Source organism: Ambystoma mexicanum, chromosome 7p (assembly GCF_040938575.1).
Source record: "Ambystoma mexicanum isolate Mex_15411 chromosome 7p, UKY_AmexF1_1, whole genome shotgun sequence".
Taxonomy (NCBI): domain Eukaryota; kingdom Metazoa; phylum Chordata; class Amphibia; order Caudata; family Ambystomatidae; genus Ambystoma; species Ambystoma mexicanum.
Window position 1 is genome coordinate 588,265,820 of NC_090939.1, and position 24,382 is coordinate 588,290,201.

Sequence of the window (24,382 nt, forward strand, 5' to 3'; positions counted from 1 at the left end):
ACAGATTTAGAAGACACAAATGCAGCCTTTTCCCAACCATTTCTAGAAAGTGTTAAACAGATGGCAGGATGATGCATGTTGGTAAAGGAGGGCTTTGACATGATGTATATTGTCCAGTTAATTGTGATACAAGGTATAGCTACACAAGAAGAGAAGGATTTATGGCAAAAACAAGGGTATTCTTTATCCCCCACAGAGGCAATTTGGAGGCAGGATTGCACTGGAAAGCCAGTTATGCCTCCAGCAGTATTGAAGGTAGCACTGGAGCAGCTTGGCGACCCTGTGCATGTGACTTGTTAGAGCCTTGCTGCTACAATTGCAGAAGATTGTTTTTCTCCAAATATGTTGAAACATGTGGCACAGTTTATTTTAAATTGCATTGTATGCCAGAATTGTCCTGCAGGGCACATTTTACAACAGTGAGAGGAGCAACCCCTAGACCCAAGGCCCATTTCATCACCTACATATAGATTATCTGGATACACTGCAGACATGAAATGGCCACAGATATATGCTGGTCGTGGTATGTCCTTTTTCTAGATGGATCGAGGCAGGTCCATGCACGTACCCTGATGCCACATGTGCTGCTAAGTTCCTTGTGCATGAGGTGTTTCCAAGATGCAGTGTGTGCGAGGTCTTGCAGTCTGATAATGGACCACATTTTGTAAATGAATTGTTTCAACAAATAAATGCTCTAAGAAATCAGCCTGGCTCAGATCACTGTCTAACTCCTCATGAATTGGTGACTGGATGCCGCATGAAAACCCCCCTTGCTCCTCCAACTAAATTAAAAAACTGATGCCCATAGTGTAGCGGAAATATTAGGTGACTAGATGCATGATTACCTAACAACAATGACTGAGTTTCCTTCATATCTCAACCGGCCACGAACCGAAGAAGTAAAAAAGACAGCCAACCCATTTATTCAGAGGATTTATTGAAGCACCCTAGTCTATATCCAGGGGACTATATGCTGGTACGAAAGTTTGTACACACTTGGAGTATGCCCCATTTTGAAGGAACATGTGAGGTAGAAGAAGTTAACCCCACAGCAGGCTAAAGTGAAAGGAAGAAGAGCTTGGCTGCATTTTCACAACATCAAACCATATTAAGAAGAAATCCCGACCCTTACTACAACTACCAACAGTGAAGCAAGAGAAGAAGTTACGTGCATACAGACTAGTTCAATGGCCAAGAGCAAATATAAGGAGAATGAAGAGCACAAAATCACTTTAAATTAAGGACCCATATATTTCAACATTTGATAAGGAATACATAGACTTGCAGCTATCCGGAACTTTATACATAGGCTAAAGAATGTTTTAACATACCGGAGCGGAATGTTACCCATTGTATTATCAGTACACACATTGTTGTATGCTGTTCTCACACATATATCACAGTCTTATCCAGCTTTAGTAACAAGACATTTGAATAGTGTAACATTTCTCAGAAACCCTAAGATCAAACATATCATTTTCAGAATAATTGTACCAATTATCTTGCAGTTCTTGATCTAAAGGTGTGATCCAAAAGGAATTACAGAGTTATGTATATTCAGGGTCAAAATAAGATGAGGAGGTTTCAGTATATAAGAGGCTGATTGCCATCAAACAATTGAATGAGTTTTCATGGAATAATAATTGTGATATAATTTTGGATTATGATTTGTGTTTTCCTCCTGATTATTTTGGCATTTAGACATGTTACTAAAACAATACAGACTTGGTGGGTGACAATGAAACATTTCCTATCATCCCCAATAAAAGTATAGACTGTATTTTTCATAATATTATGAGGCACTTATTTTGATTCAAAAGGGATGTTAGGGAAGAACAGGAAGATATACACACATATCTATATAATTAGGCTCATTTAAACATAATGTATGGTATCAGCACATAAAGGAGGTGGGAGAGAGGACATCAGATGAAAGCTGCTACATCTGTTCCTTAAAACCACATGTCATGAACGCAGCGAGGACATGTATTTCCAAAGAAATGCTTGCACATGAAGTCTCAGTCATCTAGCAGTGTGTTCGACCCAATGGCAATTCGAAGGAAAATGGTTAACTTTATGATGGCGATCAAGAGGAATATTTCCATATGAAGATACTTATGTGAAAACAAGGAGGATGGAAAATGGGATGGGGTGGACAAGTAAAACATTCATGTATTCATCCCAAATTCGAGAACAAATAGAAATTGTTGAGATGAAGAGGATGGACTGCTCAGACATGACTGAATGATCAGGCGAACCAGGATGCTGGGAGACACCTTGGCTATTGGTGTATGGGGGTGTTGCCACCAGTACCGGATCAGAAGAAATACTATTATCTTGCCTTGTACACTTATTGAAGATGGCTCCAGTAAGCATAGTGCAACTAGTGAATGACAGATGCTTAGAGTCATGGGTCAAATACTCTAGGTTACTTACATGGGTTGACAAGGAAGCAGGACCAGTATCTATAATACCACTAAATAATGCAACAACGTGCTTCAAGAATGAAGGTTTGGTTCTGGTTGGAGAAAACAAAGGATGTGGACAGACAATCGAGGTCCCAGGAAAGAATGAAGGAAGTGCAGTATTAAAGGACCAATATTGGGCCTGTGGATCCAGAGTTTACATGCAGTTGCCTAAATATTGGGGAGCAAAAAAAAAATGAATGAACACAAGAGAAGGAAGAGGTCACTTGTTCTTCGCTGGCTGAAAAGGGAGAAGTATTTCTCATCAAAATCAATAAAGGCCTATGAATATATTCCAGATGCGCATAAACTGTTCACCCAGACAGCAATGAAAATGACATCTATATTCATGCCAGGACTCCAGATTGCAGTGAATGCCAAGTGGCTGCAGATTACTAGATGTGAGCTATTAAAGACAATGAATGCAACAATAAAAAGATTCAATGCAATCAGAGAAGAATTGAGAGCCATCAGACTTATGACTCTCCAGAACAGGTATCTCCTGGACTTAATTACAGCAATGGAGGGAGGTGTGTGCGCCAATGTTGGGCCGTCTTGCTCTACATTCTTACCATCTCATAATGGAGAAAATGGAACCTTGATGGAAGCAATAAATATGCTGACACCCCTGCATATGAAGATGGAAGATGAAGTCAATGAGACAGCAGATGACTGGTTTTAATGTCTGTTATTGTGGATTCCTTACTGGCTGGCGAATGCTTTCAAGATACTCGGAGCAATACTTGTGTTGGTATTGCAAGGAATTTGTCTCATAAGGATCATCTTGGCACAGTGCCAGATAACAGCCAAGAAATCTATTGGTATGACGATAATGATTGCTATAGATACTGGAGCAGGGAAACAAATGCAATATGAGGAAAGTATCCATGAGGATCCCAAAGAAAGAAAAGTATGAAGAGAAGATGAAAGAGCTTGAAGAGGAGAATATGGTTGAGGACTCGACTAGAGGAGGGAATGTAAAGGAGCAGGTGCATGTGTTTTCCCTGGCTCCAGCCCCCTCACCGCTGTCATATTGGAACAGCAGGAGAAGAGCTATATGTGGGTCCCCTTGTGTTGTGCCTATACCGCATTGAATATACGAGAAACAATATGCACTTATACCTTTGGACATCATGGAGCAAGGAGTGAAATCTGACAAGGGCAGAGTGATGGCGTGAAGAAGATATATGAGAACATACTGAAAGGATATTGAAATAGTAAGAGTAACAATGTAACTGAAGTGACAAGAGAAAGATGTACATAATGATAAAGCAATCAAGTATACAAAGAAGCAGAAGTAACTTGCTGACCAATACGTGTAAATACACAGTAATGCACAGTAGATGAGATATATAGAAGCTTGCTATGGGAGAACATATAACGTGGCTAAGGGTGTCATAATAGGAAGATGGATGTTGGCTTGTGACAAGACTCAATCGAGCTACCTCAAAGACAGATCAATTATGCAGTGTCAGAGACATTGGAGAAATAGCTCCAGTTGCAAAATAAAGAGGAGTCTGTTTTGGCCTGGGATCAAGGGTGCTATTTTAAGGAATAATTGCAAGCCACAAGTCGAGGTAGATGGATAAGCTATGTATGTAAGACATATTTCTCTTAGATTAAAGAAGAAGAAAACATTTGCAGGAGACATGTATTGGACAATTAACAGTGGGTAAGGTCTATACAAGATGGAGTGAACAAGTCTCTAGAGGCCAAGAGGAGCAAGAACACCTAGTATAAGTAAAATCAAATAGCAGTAAACAGGAGGTTGAAATGGACAAATTTGCTGTCTCCTCAAATGTGATTTCGAAGTCAAAAACAAGAGCTAATCATTAATCTTCGGATGAAGATTGTGATGTGCTTACACTCCCTCAAATGTTCCAGAACAGAGAGAAGCTACAATGTCAACTATAGACAGGAAACTTTGGTTTATCATTGGACTGATGAAAGATGATGGATTAATTGGGAAACTGGGGAGTAATCTCACGTGACTCAAGCAACTGTGTTTCCTTTTTCTTATTTCGGGCTAATGAGGCGAAAGTCCAAGGTTGGGTGAGAATGCCAACCAATCATAGCGTCTATGGGGAAACATGTTATACAATGTTGCATAGACCAATCTGCTGCCATTTGGTTTGCTATAATCAGTTTTATACATACTTAGAGGTAGTTCGAGGTGTGCCTTACAGATACGGGGCAGCCAATGAAGTTCTAACCCATATGAATACCATAGGTACATATGTTCCCTTAACCAATCCTTCTGGTCAATAGGTTTTGCAGTTTGTCACTTAGTATGACATCATATATTATGCGTATTGGGGTATATATATAATCAAGTTTGTGTGTGCAAGTGCGTGCACCAGTTCTTTGTTCGCCAGTTTGCCTTGCTTTATTAAATTGAGAATTAAGTAGTATTGTGCCATATTTTCTGAGTCTTCCCAGTTACTTGGCCTGAGATATTTATTGGTAATTCCATCGAGCACAAGAGATGCTTCAAGGTGCTAGAGCTCATTTCCATCCTTCTAGTATCATTTCCGTCCTGCACTGACAATTGTGAGGTCACATTTTCATACATAGGTGGTTTCTGAGATCTTTTCCAACATCCCACAGCTTCATTCATTGCTCAACCCTGTGTTTAGGATGTGAGAGGCACTTACACAGAGATGGATAGCCGGGTTCCTCTACTCGTTTACTTGTTCATCTAATTGTAGCATGGCTGAGAGATCAATCTATTAGCATGAGGAAGCCAGGTTAAAAATAAACAACATTGACTATGTCACTGTTCACTTATCAATGAATTAAAATAATACATTATCTTCTTTGGCAGTAAGTAAAATGAGGTGCACATAATTAGTCCTTGTTTTGAATTAGTCTTTTCATAGTACCAGCCAATATCCAAAGTCAAACAGGTCCTTTGGGTACCAAGTTTGATTGGCTGCGTTGAGAACTTGTCTTGATTTCGTTGTGAACACCATGATACGTATGGGCCCAAAGTTAAAGATGGGACCACCGATTTGAAATATTCAGATATTTCTCAAGAGAGACCAGAATGCATACTAGTAGGTGGTCAGCAGGTGCAGTTCGGGTAGCACCAGGACTTCTGGAAACCAACATTTATTTTAGATTTAGTTACTCTGTGTTCAGTATCAATGTTACAGTTCCTGCCACTTTATGTTGGTTTGGAACAAGAATGTGCACCAAGACTTTCTGTGGCAGCTGCGAGTCTTTAAAACAAACACATTTACTGTGTACGCTGTATTGGGAGTAGGCTGTGCCTTCTTCCCAGTTCCATCTTGTAGGCCGAGAAGGATATTGTTGGCAGACACTGACAGACCTCCCTGTCAGGCAGATAGAGCTTTCACTTGCCCTCTTTGTTTCATCTTTTCTTTTCATGAACATTCTTCCCCATGTTCAGTTTCGGTAGTTGAACCAAGAACGAATGCAGATTTTGGTTAAATAGGGAAATAAGAAGATGAATGCACACTTAACACTTTTGGTGGCTGCCAAATCACTGAAGGGGTCAGGGGGATGCCACGTCTTAAATTTTGGAGGGTTACATTTTGGAGGGTAGCTTTGCTTGATTTTTCTCAGGTATGGATCCAAGCAGGATTTCAGACACTCGTTCAGTCCATGCTCCCTGTCTGGTTTCCGTCAGTACCTCCCTGCTCTCCACGGCAGGCAACAGCCATGACCATGTGTGTGTGTGGCAGCACCTGCATCCCAAAGGCTGCATCATAAGAGCACATAATAGCTTCTGTATTGTATTTCATTGAGCAACCCCAGCATACCGAGGCTTGTCTAAGACAAAAGCCCTTTCAGGTACCTATCCAAGGTTATTTAGCCAGAGAACAGGGGGTGCCTGGGAAACCTTACCCTGAGTAATTCTCAGATTAGGTTTCAGCAGTGCAAATGTTGGTAATTAATTTAAGGGGAAAGATAAAGTACTGAGACCTGTCATGGGTAAAGAATAAGACATTTAATCTCACATCGACCAGAAATTACTGTTTAGCTGTGCTGACATTACCAATTTTCTTAATTCCTCAGGCTAACCGCATTTTCAGTTTTCAAAATACTGTGCTATACACACATTCCCATTTCCCTTGTAGTCCAGAATGCCCACTAGTATCAATAGAGCCGCAACATGATCACATGATCACCCTCTACAAGGCTCCAGAAGGACTGCACTGTCAGGTTGTATTTGTTTATTTATTTAAATGTTTATAACACGGTCCATGCCCAGAAGCCTCAGAGCACGCATGCGCCTTTAGAACATCCAGGTACACCTTGCCACGCCACCCCGGATGGGCCGTTGCTCTTGTGGTTGGATATTGACATGTTGGAACAGAGGTCCACAAGAGAGAATCCTCACCAGGTACACAGTGGAGGAGGATGGAGGCATTGGAAAGGAGAGGGCCTCTATGCCATTTCATACTCGCAGTGGCCCGCTGGAATTAAAACATCTGGACAGAGGCCCCAAAGATTCTCATTTCGGCGGTTTGGAATGTCACTTTGAGATAATTTTTCTTTGGCCCATAATGTAACTCTGTTCTGGGGTAATAACTTCTGCCTTCCATGCCAATATGGTGGGGGAGCTACCCATAAGGGCTGTTTATTTTCAACATGGAGGCAGATTGGGAGAGTCCTTGTACTAAGATTGCAGCCTGTGTGAGACCTCACAGCTCCTCCTGGGGTGTTTATCCATTATGTCTTGGAGAAAAAGGAGTACTGATCTCTCCTCTGTTTGTTATGTGCAAATACATTTTTAGACACTGCTTTCTCCCCTGAATATTTTGTTTCTTGGAGATGTGAACTTTTCTCTACTAGACTTTCAGTGTACTTTAGAGTTACGAGGTTCTGTTTGTTTATTCTTTATGATACGCATTTGTTCTGGTTTTCTTGCTTTTACCTTGGTTTGCTCGTGGTCTTTCCTCTTTCTATTACATTTGTTTGTCATTATCTCATGCTCTTTTGCACCATCTCATAATTATTATACATTGCCTTGGTGAAGGTCCTTTTAGTAATCAAAATAAATATATAGACAAATAAATACACATTTTAACAGCTTACATAATGTCTTTGTATTAGGGATGGGTGAGCCTTGAAGTGCTCGATCGGAATGCTCACTTGAGCAAAGATAAAACATGGTTCATCTTGCCTCAAGCCATTCAAGTGTCAATAGAGATGGCTCATAAGTGGAATCAGGCTGAGTCAGTACATGTCTGATTTGGCTGGATTTTGCTCGACCCACTTGTAGCCAATCCATTAAAGAGTTTTCAAACAATAGACATTTATTGATTAAAGCCATAGGAAACTATACATTTGTGCCAGCTCAACCTAGTGAGAGGAAATGCAACACAATTCCAAACATTCTGTTTCCTGTTTCTTGTTGTTGCTTTTGGTGAGGACTGAAAGAGAAAGAGAAACAAAGCAGACAGAGGGAAGGAGTTGTGCTGTGTGCGTGGATTTCCTTACTATTTTTACACAAAATGTGGCTATGTGAAGGGACTTGGAGAGTATCAGGTGAAAGGGGAAGAGGACGCAGAAAAAACAGCAGAAGATTGCTTTGCTCCACTGCTGCACTCAAGGAAGCCCCCTCGCCCGACCGATAAGGAGCAGCAGCAAAGCCAAACAAATTAAAAAATCTAAAAAATGCAAAACAATTTCACTTTATACAGTACTTATACTGGATTCCTCTCACCTCTCAGCACTGCAATAATGGCTGTTCTTCTTATTATTGTTGCCCATGCTAATGTGTTAATTAATGGTAATCATCTTCTGAGTGACCTAGACATTTCTGTAACTAACTTCAGTGAGAAACATGTATGACTGTGGTCTGGCTGGGCTATTCCATTATTCTAGGGATCCAAAGACATATTAGCCAGGCCCATACCTTATAGTGAACCTATGCCTTGACAATGTGTGGGTCATCCTTTGTAGTGAAGCCGTCCCTTGAAACATTATTAAGGTCATCCCTTGTAGTGAAGCCACATCTTGAAAAACTGTTAATGGTCATCCTTTATACGAAGGCTGCACCTTGACAAACGTTAAGAGTCATCCTTTGTGTGAATGGTGTGCTTTGTAATATATATAAGGGTCACTCCTTTTTCAAAAAACACACTTTAAAACATTGTTAAAGGTCATCACTTGTAATGAAGCCTCACCTTGAAACAATGTTAAGATTCATCCCTTTTACAAAAGCCCGACATTAACATTTTTTTTATGGGTCATCCCTTATATGAAAGCCACATCTTGTTGACATGTTTAAGTGTCATCCCTTGTACAACAAATGTATCTTGAAAATGTGTAAAGGTTCATCCCATGTAGGGAGCCACACCTTGCTTTTAAAGTTTAATAAGGGTCATCCCGTGCACAAAATCTGCTCAATGAAAAATTGCTAAGGGTTAACATTTGTACAAAAGCCATGCCTTGAATAACATCCATTGTAGCAAAACTGCATCTTGAAAAATTGTTAAGGGTGATGCTTTGCCTTCAATTGGGAATCCAACGAATCTCGTGGCCACACTAGGTCTTCCTTGTCACAATATGCTTCTGACAACTTTGTTGTTAGATACAGTTTCTATGTTGATGGATAAAAGAAATAGGTGAAATTAAGTTATTCAAGGTGGCCATTAAAACAATTGACAGGTTGGAGTGAGAAATAGGATTGTCAGTGTTGTTTTTCAGTATGGACTGTAATGTCATTGACAGGCTAGAGTAGAATTACACTTGTATAATGCAGCACTTCCTGACAGAAAAGCTATTCTCTGAAAAATTGCTCTGGGTCACCCTTGCATAAAAGCTGATCTGTCGAAAAACTGTAGTGTTCTCACTCCTAGAAAAATGTAACATATACTGGTTCTCCATTACAGAAATGATGTACTCTCCACAATTGCTCACACACTCTCGCAGAGAAGACAGCAACTAAATCAGCCACAATCTGTTTGGGTTCTCTCTTGCAGAATACAAAAAATTGTCCTGGCTCTCCGACAGAGAAGCTTCTCTTTCAAATACTGATCTATCTCTCTCACTGAAAAGTCACTATCTGAAACCTTATCATGGTTGTCCTTCACAGAAAAACTTTTCTCTCAAATATTATTCTACCTCTCTAACTGAAAAGTCACTAACTGAAAAAAAACTGTCCTGGTTCTTTTCGACAGAAAATCTTCTCTCAAATAATGTTCTGGCTTTCTCTTACAGAAAGGGCATCAACTGAAAACATTCACTGGCTTTAGAAAACCTGGCCCATGCTAAATGTAAAGCATTATCACAACCAGGCCAAATCTGCACACTTGTTAAAGTACTATGTTATAATTGGATGTGGTGTGTTTGGTTGAACTCTATCAATCTTTCTCAGATGCAACTATGTTTTTTTGGGTTCTATCAGCAATTTCAATTGGTAATAATGATCCACCTCCTCTCCAAGTATATGCAGATTGTTAATATGATCCTGAATCCATGCAGAAGAGGGCCCAGTGCCCTCCCTGGCATTGGAACCCCTGGATCAGGGAGGGCAGAGACTTGGAGACATGAGGCAAGGAGTCAGAGAACAGGTATCTGGACTGGTTTTCAAAACATCAGCTTTATTCAGGCACAGAAGAATAACAGCTCTGAGTTTCCAAACTCACAGCTTTTTATACATTTTGCAGTTGGCATAGTATTTCATTTCATGATGCAGTTCATTCATATTCATTCAGATTGGGTTAGACAATTAAAGACAAGCCATTTCCCCTTCCAGGGTTGGTTGGCTTGACTGGACTGCCTATGTCAAAACTATGCATGCAAGCTAATTAAACTTATGTGAGATGTTCTTGACCTTTATCATGAATCATTTGATGCCTTGAGAAAGAGCATCATTGACATCCTCCTCGAGGTAATTTTGGCAGGTGATAGCATGCTTCTCTGCCAGGAAATCTAAATATGGGAATCAGCTTTAGTGGACTGCTCATGAGCTCAACACAATTGTTGCAAGTTTTAATAGCTGTTTGCTCTAATTGCTATCTTCCCAGAAAACCAGGCACTTCACTATCACAATTGCTGCCAAGAAGTTCAAACAAAATGTTCCAGACATGTCCTTCTTCAATGAACCTTTAATGAACTGCTATGAGAGTATTATTTAATTATTTCAGCATGACTATGTGAAATTCACCATTTTGTATTTCTAGGAACCATTTTAAAATCTGCCTGGCCTTGTCCAAATCAAAATGGCTGACCACTCTTCTTTTAAGCAGAACTCATTTCCTGTTCAGTTTCAAGCCTAGATTTTCAATTTTTATAATGTATGTGTACTGTCCGAGATGCCCTCCACTGCATAAGACATTCTGACCCTAAAAATAATCACCCTGAAATGTGCTTTTTTGTCTTGAAAGCGCTACAATTCTATTTTTTGCAATAATGGAACTATTAATCAGCCTGACAAGTTATCTGCATTCAGTTTGAGGGGGGTCTCTAACCTCTACTCTATAGTCCCCCCTCTCGCCTGTATTAGACACCTATTCAATACATACCACTACACCCAATGTCCACCTTCTCCCATATTTAGTGTACATATACATCTCTGTCCCAATCAATCACCCTCAGTGCGGTGATCTGTTCCAATATGAGAGGTATCATAAAACATTCCTACAAAGTCAGTAATGACATATTGTATTCTCCTAGTCCGAACATGCATGTATCCCTAAATAATGCTTTTGTTTGCTTTTATCTAAATCCGACCTCTATTACCAAGTTACTTTTAACTAACAATATACATCAGGTAATTTAAAGCCACTATGAGAATTGAAAGAAAATAATTTTTTGAGGAAACCCACCAGCCCATTTGCACACATTGTTTACATGTGGCTTATACTGCACACCTTGCCATCACTCCCACCCCATAACCACATTTGTCCTTGTTTTCTCATTGTATTCCCATACATATTTTCCAATGTTCATTTTTTTTTCATTGGTGCATTTTCCACTGACATGTCTTCCACCCGATTCGTCTAGGTTAAGCATCTTCCATGTTCACAGATCTTCTTCCTGATCTGGTAATTTTGTAATTTTGTCCTTTGGGATGCCTTGCAGCAAGTTTCCCATGCCCTTTAAATGCTTATGCCAGGAGTTTATTGTCTTTTTCTAACAATTTGAACATTCAACTCGTATAATCAAAGAACAGTTGATCACTTCTTCTGGGGGACACAAGGATGGGGGAATTTTTTCAGGAACATTTCTTTCAAAGAAAAGGTGATTATAACTGGGCATCTGGCTGGGTCCCTTGATAATTTCTCTCTGCTCAAAGGGTCGGATGCCGTCAATCTCCTGATGTATATGTCATCCATTCTGTCCATCTGTAGTATAATACTGGGTGAGTTTTCTTTGTAAAAACGTGTGGGCCTCATTACGGCCTGTGCGGAATGGGTTAACGGGTCCCGCTAATGAGTGCGGACCCGTTAACACCATTCTGCACATTTACAAGCTCCCCTCGCGGGACCCGATAAGGAACGCCTGGTCAAACCAGGCTCGTAAACGGCCCGTTGTTTGCTCCCTCTCCCTTTCCCATTGAGCCCTATGACAACTATGTCACATCGGCCAATCGACACATGTCTGTGTCACATGCATCCATGGCGTATCACAGTTGCACACATGTCAAACACACACACACATACACATGTACACTGTGCACGTACATGGAGGTGGAACCAGCATCCATGTGTCACACCCCAACCATGGCATAGTACATGCACAGAAACGCTAACATGTGTGCATCTCCACATGCAGTTGTGCATCATGCTTTGGAACACATACACCATTGATGTGCATCACACATGACTGGACTCACATGCAGCACGGTCATGTCCCTGCACATACACATCCATACATGGGCCTTTCCAGACATATGTCCAAGCTGCACACTCCTGGCACACCTCAACATGCACTGCGTCCAATCAGTACGCATGTACACTTACCGCTCGACTCTGGACGGGTCTGCCTCTCGAGGACCTGGAAGTGAAGCGCTGGGCAAATGCATTCCAGGACCCTCATCTGGTCGGTGGTAAGGTGGACCCGGCACCCCACTGCATCCGCTGCGTTCAAGAGGTGCCGGGCCTTGCTGAGGGTCCTGGATCTCAAGTCCTCCCAGCGCTTGTGGATGTGTGGTAGGTTGCGGGTTGCCACCCCCTCCGCGTTGATGGCAACCACGATGTCCATTCAGATCCTATTCCATCCATCCTTGTCGGCGCATGTTATTCCGAAGAGGGCATCTTAATGCATCAGGACTTGCTCCACCAGGATGCCAACTTCTCCTGCAGTGAAGCTGGCAGCCCTCTGCCTCTCTGCCGGAGGGTCGTCACTGATCCCAGATGGATTTTGGCCCAACATGGTAACCCCCCAAGGCAGGTGGGTGGTGGGCAACTGGGTCCTGGTGCTGGGCTGTGGAGCAATGGAACTGCAGTCGGGAGTCTTCTGTTCCAGCAAGGGTGGTCACAGCAACTGGACCCCTCCAAATGGCTGACGTGTGTTATAATGTCTCTTGGGTGGAATTCTACTACCTGTAGAATTCCACCCATCCTATTATGTCATGTTTTCTTATGTTACTCTGTTAATGTTTTACATTCCAGAAAGACGGTTGAGACTTATCTGGAGAGCTGTAAGGTAGGCTTGATACTGCTGGGCTGAGGCTGGTTGCCAATAAAGAAGCTTTACCTACTAACTGCCTGCTTCTTTTCTACACTGGCGACGAGGGCAACCAGCCTCGCAACCCATGCTGCCGATTCCAGCCCAGCAGTTGCCTGTATTTCTCTCCCTGAGAGGCTGCCTAGCCCGTGGCTGCCTCCGAGCTCTTCAGGGAGGAGCTGTCCAACTGACGCCATCCGCGTCGAGTGTCCTGCTGGAAGTAGGGGAAGGAACCCCTCTCTCGCCGTTTCCACATCATAAGTCGGCGTGCCTGCCAGCGCTCCCCAGCCGGGGTCGAGCGCTGTGCCCCTGCTGCCGTGACTGTTCGGGCACGGCCAACGGACGCCGGTGAGAGAGACCGGCGTGGCTGATCTGTGCTCCCCATCCGGGGTCGAGCACGGTGCCCCTGCCCACAGCAGCACTAAGGACTACTGTGACAGGTGAGCGACTCTTCCCCCTGCCGCCGCAGCGCTTGAGGCGATCGCTTCGGCCCCATCGTGCAGCTCGGCGCCGCGCAGTTCAGGGACAGCGGGCAAAGGGAGGACCACTAGCGGGAAAGCAACGTACCAGGAGCAGGAGCCAGTGCTCCAGAGGCCTCGTTCCCCAGGCCGTAGTTCAGCCTAACATTGCGCAGAGATCCCGAGTACCAGCCGGCGCTTGGGGGGGAAGGCGGGAGTGTCCCCGCCCACCATCGGACTGCATTCAGCAACAAGGAGAACAACATAGGGGCGTTCTCCTACACGATCGCGAGGGAGTTAACCCTGCGCGCACCGAGAGAAACCTGTGGCTTCCCTCTGTTCAGGGCCGTGCACCGGCAGTGGGAGGCGTGTTGAAGGGGCATTCCGCTTCATCTAAGGAGCAGCATTAACCCTGTGTCTGCCGTGTTTGGAACCCTGGGCAGCGGTAGTAGGAGGCGAGCCAAAGGGGTGTGCCCTTCACCCAAAAAGGAGTATTAACCCTGTGCCTGCCGCGTGTGCTACTCAGACAGGTCCTTCAGCTGTCTATTCTTCAGAGGACCTGGAGTTTTTGATTTGTGATTAGGGAAGTTGAACCGTGCCTTGTCCAACAAACTTGCAAGCCAGGCTTTTGTTCCAACATGCAGCACAACAATGCACGTCCGCCCCAAGCGTTTCTGGCCAGTCCTGGCGAACCGGCAATTGTATGGGACTTATGGATTGACTCGTTTAAGGTTTACCTAAGGGCGGCAGGGGGCACCAAATTCACAGATGATGAAAAAGAGGCCACCCTACTCAATTGTTTGGGCACCGAAGGGCTCAGGCTGTTCAGGCACCTTCCTGGCCCCAATGTACATGCTGCACCTGTTGTCCCCGCGGAAGGAGCTGAAGGGGGTGATGCCCTACCAGGAGTAGTACTGGCCTATGAGACAACCCTAGGCAAGTTGGAAGCGAGGTTTGGCGAGAGAGCCAACGTGGTACTTGAAAGATATCATTTCTTCTCGAGGGCTCAAGGTTCCAGTGAAGGCATAGATGCTTATGTGACTGCTCTGCGTACTTTGATAGCAACTTGTAAATTCACAGGCACCATCGACGAATACATTCATGATCAAGTCATGATGCGGATGTGTGATGTGCGTGTCAGGGAGAGACTATGGATAGAGAAAGATCCACCTCTGGATAAGGTCGTTGAGATAGCCCGTGCCATTGAAGAATCCAGGAAAGGTGTGAGAGTGATGGTGGACAAGGGAGAAACTGTGCATGCAGTCATCCCCCGCAGGTCTACGGAAGCCAAAGGGAAAAACAGGGAAACCAGAGCGGTGTCTTCCTCGAAGGACCTGTGCAAGAATTGTGGGTGGTGTGGCCATGCTGCAGGTATAAAGGGTTGTCCTGCTGCTAATGTAGACTGCAGGAAATGCAAGACTAAGGGACATTATGCCCGCATGTGTAGGAGTGTTGTCTCCATTAAGGACTCTGTGAACATGATGGACATTCATGATGATGATGATGATGTGACGATAGTGGGCTACATGGGCTGTTCTGGAGGGGGTGAGAGGAGAGTGCTGGAGGGTTCTACGCTGAGTGTGGGGAGTTGCAAGAAAAGAGCTTGGGCAACCTTTGTGGTCAATGATGTCCCGTTGGAGATGATGATGGACACAGGGTCCCCATACACTATGATATCCCTTGAGCTATATGAATCCATTTCCACAAAAGGGTTTCTGATTTGTCCTCTCCTGACATAAACCCATACGCCTATGGACGGCTGCCCATTAAAGTTCTAGGATTTGTGGGCTGATATAGAGTTTCAAGATAGGATGGCTAGGGGTAAGCTGTATTTAGCTCACAAGGGGGACCCTGTTGTGGGGTGGGAGGAACAAGCTGCCCTGGAGCTACTTATCAGACCGGGAAAATCTGTCCCGGTGATGAGCGTGACTGAAGGCAACAACTGTAATGTGTGGTCTCGGGGCATCACAGCCGAATTCCTAGAGAGTGAGTTTCCCTCCGTTTTCACTTCTGAGTTGGGCAAATTGAAGGGTTTTGCACACAGAATAGTTCTCAAGAGAGGTTCAGTACCCGTTGTTCACAAGGTCAGAAGGGTCCCCATCATGGCTCGTGATGCGTTAAAGGAAGAACTGCGCAAACTCAAGGAATCTGGGGTCATAGAAGAAGTGGAGTGTTCAGAATGGTTGGCCCCGGTGGTCTTGGCACAGAAGGGTGATGGAGGATTGAGAATGTGTGTAGACCTCAGAGATCTCAATTCATGCATTTGGGTTGACAGACACCCCCTACCCAATATCAATGAGATGTTTTCATTGGTGTCTGGGGCTTCATGTTTTTCAACCTTTGACCTCTCGTCTGCATATCATCAGATAGACCTGCACAGAGAATCTCGCCCACTCACTTCTTTTGTAACCCCTTTTGGTGCATTCCATTTTTGTAGAATTCCCTTCGGTTTGGCCTCCGCTGCTGCTGTTTTTCAGAGGATTATGCAGAAACTCTTTGGGGCCATTAAGGGTGTGGAATGTTTCCAGGATGACATCCTTGTGTGGGGTAGATTGCAGGCAGGGCATGATTGCAGGGTTCTGAAGGTGATGGGTGTTTTGAAAGATTGTGGTCTCACTGTAAAACTTAGTAAATGCAAGGTAGGCGTCCCCTGCGTAACTTATCTGGGACATTCTTTGGATGCTGAGGGTATTCATCCCAAGGCAGAATTGGTGAGGACATTGAGTGATGCAGCAGCCCTGATAAACAAGGACCAGTTGAGATCCTTTAAGGGTCTTGCGGAGTATTACAGCAGGTTTGTGCCTTCATACGCTGACAAGACTGTCAAAATGAGGTCGTTACTGAAGAAAGGTGTGCATTTTGCATGGTCAGATCAGTGTCAGGCAGAATTTATCAAATTAAAGGAGGAGATTGAACAGGCCCCGTCTTTAGGCTCCTTCTCCCCGGTCAGGAAAACATTTCTCACAGTGGATGCGAGTGAGTATGGTATAGGCGCCGTTCTGGAGCAAAGGGTGGAGGGTGAACTGCGGCCTATTGCCTTTGCATCCAGAGTGCTCAGAGCGGCTGAAGGCAGGCATGCTGTCATTGAGAGAGAGGCCCTTGCTGCTGTGTGGGCATCCAAATATTTCATAACCTTTCTCTGGGGAATTGAGTACACTCTACGTACGGACCACAAGCCTTTGATGCATGTGTTGACTACTAGGGGTTTGTCTCACTCGTCTACGTGGATCATAAGGTGGATGGCCGACATGTCCGAGTATAATTTCAGAGTTGAATATGTTGCAGGAACCAGAAATGCGATGGCAGACTGTCTGTCGCGCTTTCCAAGATCTCTTGATGATGTTGAGCCACAGGTAGTGGAGGAGGAGGATTGTACCCTGGTGGCTTGTGTAGTGCCCGCAGTGTCAGAGTTGGAGTGGAGTGCACAATGTGCAACTGATCCCCAGTTGATGGAGATAAAGACGGCGCTCAGCAGTGGGGTTGTTGGGCCTGAGTTGTCTCCATCCTATGGGCATTTGTGGGAGGAATTATCTGTGGGTCCATGGGGTGTGGCTAGAGGCCTGAGGTTGATCCCTCCTCATTCTCTTAGAGGGAAGCTTATTGATTTGGCCCATGAAGGGCACATAGGGAGATCCATGACCAAAAGAAGGCTCAGGGAAGATTATTGGTGGCCCGGAATGGATGCGGATGTGGAGGACGTAGTCAAAGATTGTGCAGCTTGTTCCACTAGTGACAAGAGCGTGGCTCCTACTGCTCATCCCATTTATCCGGTGGAACTACCCAAGGAAGTGTGGTCCAAGGTGGCACTTGATATAATGGGCCCCATTGATTCATTGGGAGGAAGTCTAAAGTATATTGTTGTTATGGTGGATTATACTTCGAGATGGGTGGAGGCCACGGCCTTGTCTACGGTTACTGCCGAGAAGGTAGTTGATTTCCTCTCTTCTGTGTTTGACAGGGAAGGTGTTCCTGCAGGTCTAGTGACCGACAATGGCTCTCAGTTTGTGTCGGAGCACATGCAGAATTGTTTGAGTGATCTGGGGATTCGCCATCACAGAGTTGCACTATACAACCCACAAGCCAACGGTCTGGTGGAGCGTATGAACCGTTTCATCAAGGGAGCCATTCAGTTGGCACTTGCCAATGGTCTTCCCTGGGGAAAGGTGGTGTCAGAATCTCTTAAAGCCTACAGACTTACTCCTTCTGTTGTGACTGGCCATTCTCCTTTTGAGTTGATGCAGGGGAGGAAACCTGGCTCCAAGTTGAGAGTGCCAGCCCTGGGTGGCGGGGTTCAGACTCAGGTGGACATGCAGGGAGTTTTGGATCGAGTTTGCAGCAAGCAAGAACGTTTCTTGAGTGAACAACTGGCTTGTAGGAAGCCCCTTCCGGTGAAGGTTGGGGATTGGGTTCAGGTCAAGAATCCCAAGTTTGTGGCCAAGGGTCTCAGTAGGTACTTAAATCCATGCAAGGTGCTTAAGCGTGGTTGTGGCTATGTGAAACTTGATGACGGATCCACATGGAGTCTTAGGTATGTAGTGGTGGTGGATAAGGAGAAAGTGGTCTCTGCGAGTGGTGAGTCCAGTGTGCCCAGTAACAGTTCAGGAGATGTCGGGGTGGGTTATGATGGCCCCTTAGAGGGTTCAGCAGCTCGGGAGGGACCAGCTAACTTGCAGCCTGTGGTCACGGGAGCGGATCTTGGTCGCCCGGGTGTTGAAGAACATTCCTTTCCCATCTCTGTGTCTGATTCTGCTGTCAGGAGTCTTCCGGTGGATGAGAGTCAGGTGTCCGCATCTAGGACGGCTGACTCTGTTCCCACTCATACTCGGTCTAGCAGGCAGAGGAGGGTTCCTTCCAAGTACAAAGAGTTTGTTTTGGGAGCTGTTGTTTAGTATCCTTCCAAGTACTGATAAATTGTTTGGGTGCTGTGTTTAGTAGCACCTCCCAGTTCCTTGTTCTCCCTTATATCCTTCCAGCACACTATCTTTAGTGTACTCCTTATGTGTGTGTGTGTGTGTGGTGTGTCCATGGTGTGTGTGCGTGTGCGAGTGTGAGTGACTGGGTGATTACTCTTTAGTTGAATAAGGGGGGGGGAGAAGTGTTATAATGTCTCTTGGGTGGAATTCTACTACCTGTAGAATTCCACCCATCCTATTATGTCATGTTTTCTTATGTTACTCTGTTAATGTTCTACATGCCAGAAAGACGGTTGAGACTTATCTGGAGAGCTGTAAGGTAGGCTTGATACTGCTGGGCTGAGGCTGGTTGCCAATAAAGAAGCTTTACCTACTGCCTGCCTGCTTCTTTTCTACAACGTGCAGGCACCAAATAGCAGGGCACGTGGCCAGCAGGCAGGCAGGCAGCAGCAGATGGTTCGTGGGAGGCAGCTCGGGGCTCTGGGGGCAGGAAAATAGCCTTCATGGCAGGAGCATGGTCTTCCATGTGTTGTCGCGTGGCCAGCTTGATACAGAGTGATTTGGCACGTGAACAAACAGCACGTCAGCGTGAAATTCAAGGAAAGGCCCTTAGCACGTAAGCGCGTAAGTGACGTGACGCGTGTATGTGGGTAAGTGACGTGACGCATGCGGGTGCTTCCCTCGGCACGGGTGCATAGTGATTCTGCATGTGCAAAAACAGCACGTCCGCATGTTAATGCGTGTAATTCGAGGAAAGGGCCTAAGTGCATAAGTGACGTGACGCGCGTGAGCGTTTCCTTCGGCACAGGTTAAAGGTGAGCGGGCCGAGCAGTTCGTTGTACATGCTTTTCGTGGAGACTGATTGATGTGTGTGTTGCTACTTTTTGTTGTTTCACGTGCCATCACTACTTCACAGCAGATCAAGGACGTATCTCTTCTTTTGGCGTGGGTAGTGGCTATTACCACGTTAGTCAGACAGTGAGTCGCGTGTGCTATTTGTCCCACTGCAGGTCCCCCTGTGTATCGCTCACCCGTTTTCGAGGTCATAGTAGCCTGTGTGTCCCACGCGTATGTGTTTTTCGTGTCCCTGGGTGCCACTGTGTACTGCGGGAGGTTAATTCCACAAACGTGGGTGTAAAGACTGCTGTTGGGGGGTGTCTGTACTTCCGCTCTCTATATGGTATAGGAGAGGCACAGGGGACCCCAGCCAAGATTCTCTATTATTTGTACATTGTCGAGCAATCAAGGCCTAGCTTCTCAGGAGGTGATGCGGGCTGGTTGTTAAGTACAGTGTAGTCCCCAAGCACCCACAAAGGAATGTCCACACACTGTATCGGTTACAACACAGTCTTTATATAATTAATATTCAAGGTATATACAATATACGATAACTCACTTTGTACTCCGAAAATCAGCAATGGTAAATATATACAGTTCTAAAGTGGTACCACTAACGTTATTAGATCTCATTAAAGTGCATATGGTTAGAATGACACACAGATCAGAATAAAGAGGAGACCAGCAGTAGAGAGAGAAAGGAAAGCAAGATGGTTGAGCAATTGGCAGAATACTGGTCCCGCTACCTAGACACAGTTCTGTGTGGAGATCCCCCCACCTGGGCAACCTGTAGAAGAAAGATACAAGCCCAGTCCATATATTGTTCACATTAGACTTCCCAATAGTTCTGCATCCCCAAAGTACCTTGGCGTTGTAGCGTTCCTCGTTGGGGAATCGACAGCCCTTCCTGAGTGTCCTCCCTTTCAGGCAGGAGTCACGGGTCGTCGAACGTCCGACGGAGAACCGGTCGAGCTACGACGGTGAAGTGGCCGCGTCGTTCCTAGCGGTGCTCATTGACGGAGAAGCATAAACGTCCTGCAAGGAAGAGGCATGCGGGGCACCTCGGTGTCGATAGTTCTGGGCCGCAAAGAGTTTGAAGAACTGTGGCCCAGCAAGGGCGTCGAATCGTCGGCGTCTCTGTGGTATTTGGGTTGCAGGAAACCCACCGGTGGATGCTCCTCGGCGCGCCTGTGGGTCACACACAGGTGTCCAAAAACATACACTAGGGGCACAGGGTTGCACCCCTACCCATGGGTGCCGTACGGGTATCCCATGGGTCTGTTCACCAAACCAAGAGCGAGAGCTGCACCGCCAGGAGTCCCACATGAACTCCTATGCGGAAAACATGATAGAACACGATAAAAAACAGTAAAGGACAAGGATACAGAGGCCCTGTACCTCCGATGCATTTCCAGCATCACAGTCGCCCCCCCCAGACAGAGGTTAGGGTGCTTAATCTCCCACGAGATAGACACCCTCATCCAGACGGTCAACATACCTTCTGGAAAGGCCATCTGCATTACGTGACATTCCCTGGTCTGTGCTCTATGGTGAAGTCTAGCCCTTGCAGGCTAATGGACCACCTGAGCAGTTTCGGGTTTTCACCCTTCATCTGCATAAGCCACTTAAGGTGCTTATGATCGGTTTGGACCTTGAAGGTAGACCCGGTAAGGTAGGGTCTAAAATGCCTAAGGCTCCAAACTATACTAAAACATTCCTTTTTTTTTTTTTTTTTTTTTAACCGTTGTTTTATTAGTTCGATCAACAAACTTTTACAACATTTATAAAAATATAAATTCTTTTCATATTACATAAAATATTTCATTTTTTCATTTTTTAACAATTAGACAAAGTTAATCTGCAAACTCTCGTGTATACAATATGTTAGGAAAGTTTTTAAGAACAGTTTTCATATATAACAAGACAAACTGAATATACTAATATCTTCTTGAAACTTTCAACACAATTTTACGATATTTTGAGTAGATATTGCTAGTCCGGTGGGGAGGGTTGCAGTCATGTTTAAGTTTTCGTATACAGAGCGTAACATTCAAAAAATTGCTAGGGATTACAGTATTAGAGGAATGCAAGTACACATTTACTTGCATTACAAGTTCCCCTGGGGCTTACTCATTCGAAACCTCGTCTCAAGAGCGGTATTTATAATTGTTAGGAATCTACATAGAGCTAGTATAAAACTCGTTCGCGTTCCCCACATCGAGGCCAACCAAAGCCATTCCCTGTTGTCCTCAGTTGGTACACCATTAGATGTAATAGTTAGTGTACGCGTTGTTTCAAAATGAGGGCACAGTGTAACTAGATGTTTTAGTGTTTCCTTAGCTGAGCAATCATTGCAGAACCTACATCCGGCATCTGCAATAGCCTTCCAATACGGACTCCATCCACAAATTCGTTCTAGGGTGAGACATTGATTCAATTTAAAACGAAGATATATTTCTCTGGCTTTATTGCAGGGAAACTGAATTAAATAGGGTTTGTGCGGTCTTCTAGTGGAACAGAAACGAGCCGCTTCCTTGTAACTCTTTAGTGATTCAATTTCCATTACTGTTCTACACCAGTCATTTTCTATGAGACGATGTTTCACATATCCCTGTCGGAATTCTAAGTCAGCTGGTAAAAGTGCAATTCCATCGAGTATCTGCACCATTTGAGCATAGTAGATTGTAAAAGAGGAGCATTCTGGCGCTATCATTAACTGTCCCAGATCCTCATATAAGCAATTAGAAGGAGGATATAACATTCTGGCAAAGTTAGCTAATAAACGCCAATTACGACGTGCAGATAATGCAGTGATACCAAGTTCCTGCCTTAATAGGCTATTCGGTGTCGATTTGGCCAATCTTAAGGCTCCCTTCCACATACATCCTTGTATTTGATCAAGATGGCTGTTGATGTCCACTAAACACATATCTAAAGCATAAAGGATGATAGATTCCACTTTTAGGATATAAAATTGGAGTAATGGTAGCAGGGAGAATTTGCAAAACTTTAGATATACCAGCCGCATCTGTGTGGCGAGAGGTGCCGCTTTTTTGTGTAGTACATCGCACCACATAGCGATAGAATTGCAATCAGAAATAGTATAGCCAAGGTATCGGATCTCCGGCACAGTGGCTAAAGGAAAGCTGTCAATCTTCCAATTGCGTGTGAGATTCTTTCGCTTGTGGTTTCTAAACACTACTATATTTGACTTTTCCACATTGCATTTCAGATTGTGATTCGTGCAGTAGGATGCAAATAGATCTAATTTAATTTGCATCCCTTTAGGCGTGCGATCAAATAATACGATGTCATCAGCAAAGGCTAGCCATTGTACTTTAAGATGGCCGAGCCTTGCCGGATACGAGATCAAAGAGTTCCAGATGTCGTTTATGCCACATATATAAAGGTTGAATAGTGTAGCAGCTAGGTTGCAACCTTGTTTCACGCCAACAGCGATGTATATTGGGTGGGTAGTGGCAACTTCGCTATTTACTCTTACCAAATAAGTGGTGTTTGTATGAAGTTTCGCTATTAGTTGTATTATATACTCAGGTATATTCATTACAACCATTTTTTTCCATAAGAGTGCACGAATAACTGAGTCAAACGCAGAGGTGAGATCTATAGATGCCATATATAGTGGGCCAGAGTCCTTAGTCTTGTGCTTAGCTAAAAGATGGGCCATGATTGTAGCATTTAATGGAGTACCCATTCTTGCTCGAAATCCAATTTGGTACTTGGAAAGAATCTTGAGATCACTGATAACCGTCTCGAGTTCCCTTAAAAGCAGGATCGCAAACACTTTAGCAGCGGTATCAATTAGAGCTATCGGTCGGAAGTTGGAAGGCTAAGATCTTGCTCCTTTTTTATATATTGGAACAATAATGGAGGCTAGCCAAGACTGGGGAGTCTCTAGAGATGTCAACATATTATAAAAGAAGGTCTTGAGTATTTCAGCCCACATGTCAGGATCGCGTTTTAAGACACAAGCTGGAATCCCGTCAGGGCCTGCAGCTTTTGAAAATTTAAGCGTACTTATCGTTGCTGCAATGGCGGTGGTGTCCCATGGAAGAAAAGAAGGATGTGCTAAGCACGACCATTTGTATTCGATCTCTACAAAAGGCAGAGGGAGAGCAAATTTTTCTTCAAAGTAGGCTCGCCAAACCTGTGGAGAAATCGATAGGGATTGATCAACCATAAGGGCTGAGGTTCCCACCCCCAGTAAAGCCCAAGTGGATCGTCTATCCCTATGGCATAATGTACTGAACATTTTCTGATTGTCCTGATTGTGAAGAAAACGTTTATGATCTCTGCACTTGTTCCGATATCTGTTCACTATGCGTTTTTTTTCTATCAAGTACTCAGACCATGAGGAAGCCACTCTCGCGATCTGTCGCAGTGCTAGCCGCATAACTCTTCTAGCCTCACGAATGAAGCCAGAAGGGTCAGCGGTTGACCTTGAGTTATCCCGATGGGCACATGCCCGTAAGGACTGTAAAACGTCCGATGTTATTTTAAATAAATCCACCCTCCCTTGAGTAGGCAACTTCCAATTTTCCCCGATGTTACAAGCAAGATTCAAACGTGCAGAGATCATTTCGTTAGCCCTGTCACAAAGTTTCGTGGCCCATCGAAGAGACAGGCCAGGCCGATCCCCTTCTATAAACCCTTGCTGATGATCAATAGGTAGATGCACTATATCCATTTGAATCTTCAAATGGATAATGCAGTGGTCCCCATACCCAGGTTCATGAATTGTAGCATTGGCGGAGTGTAAACCTCGGGAAGTGGCAAAGTAATCAATACAAGTCGCTTTATCTGCTCTTCTCCATGTGTGGAAATCGCCCTGAGTGCAGAAGGGGACAATATCAAGTTCCCAAGATTTTAGATATTCTTGCCATAACTTGCCTCGCTGCCATGTTGGATGCGTACCCTGCAGATCTGCAGATTTAGAGCTGAAATTCATGCAATAGGCGTTGAAGTCCCCTCCCAGTACAATATCGCAGGTTGGATGCAGGGTGAGGGTGTCATCAAGTAACTTGTCAAACTCTTTAAACAC